The following is a 1460-nucleotide window of genomic DNA, read 5'->3' as shown; positions in this document are numbered from 1 at the left end:
GCCTCCCATAGGCTAATAAATTCTTATTTAAAAACAAAATCAGCTGGGCATGGTGGCACAGGCCTGTAATCCCAGCAGCTCAGGAGGCTGAGGCAGGAGGATTGCAAGTTCAAAGCCAGCCTCAGCAAAAGCGAAGCACTAAGCAACTCAGTGAGACCCTATCTCTAAATAAAATACAAAATAGGGCTGGAGATGTGGCTCAGTGGTTGAGTGACTCTGAGTTCAATCCCTGGTACCAAAAAAAAAAAAAAAAGGTTTGCAAGTTCAAATCCAGCTTCAGCAACTTAGTGAGTCTCTAAGCAACTTAGACTCTGTCTCAAAATAAAAAATAAAAAGGGTTGAGATGTGGTTCAGTGGTTAAGCATCACAGGGTTCAATCTATAGTACTAAAAACCAAAAAAGCAAACAAAACCATCTGAGGACTAACTGCGGCTGTCCTGACAGGTTCAGGAAAACCTTATCTCCTAACTGCAATGGGGGTCAAGGAGATGCAAAGGAATTCAAATCCTGCTCACGGTTCTCATTTACAGACTGTTTTTAATGAACTGGGGGGACATTTTGTGGAAATCAGAAAAATGTTGTTGAGAGAAAATCATAAGGGAGGGTCTGAGATAGGTTACAAAGTGACTCCCTTCCCCATGACTGCCAGGTAATAGTTCCTCAATGATTCAGGGGCTCAGTGGTAAAACTTTTTTGCCTAGCATGCCTGAGCCCCTGGGTTCAATCCCTAGTACCCCCCCCCCAAAAAAATACAAAAACAAACCCTCTATGCTTCAGTATTCTACTCGGCGGTAATTAGGCTCCTAGGCCTCTTGGCTCCCACTTCCTCTCGGACTCTATCACCAACTCCCCATTTGACCAGGCTGCTCAGAGTGCCACTAAGCAGCTCCTGGTTCATTTATCCCTTCTCTCCCTCCCGAACCAGCCTGCGTCCCACCTCTTCCTTAATGCTGACACCAGTCGCCGGGCTGAGCGATCGTCCAGCGGCTCCTGCTTCTGACAAACCCTAGCTAGCACCTGTTGCCGCCTGCGTCAGGCCACCAGGTTTAGACGCCAAAGTAAACAGACGCTCAAAGCAAGACAGAGCCCGCCTCCCCGGCAGCGGCGTGTCCAGAGCACGTCCGCGCGCCCAGAGCAAAACAAATGAATGAACGCCTGACTCGCCGCCCCGCCGACAACTAGGAGAACGCGCCTCCTGCCTCGAAGCTCCGGGCAGTTCTCCCGTGCCAGCCCCTGGACCACGCGCCCTCCCACGACCCCGCTACCCGCGAAAAAGTGAACCCGAACCGCGACTGCCTAAGGCGAGGATGCGGTCCGCCAAAGCAGATCCGGTCTCCCATAGGCCAAGGCGACGTAAGGGACGGGGTCTTTTCGTCGAAGCGGGCTGTGTATTGGTGGAGTCTCCACACTGAGGGCTCAGATTGGCTGCTCCGGCCTCCCGGCGCGGACGGAGAGAGGGA

This window comes from Marmota marmota, unplaced genomic scaffold (genome assembly GCF_001458135.2).
Source record: "Marmota marmota marmota unplaced genomic scaffold, marMar, whole genome shotgun sequence".
NCBI classification, from domain to species: Eukaryota; Metazoa; Chordata; class Mammalia; order Rodentia; family Sciuridae; genus Marmota; species Marmota marmota.
The sequence above is the reverse complement of the archived record's forward strand: the minus strand, read 5'-3'. Positions refer to the sequence as shown.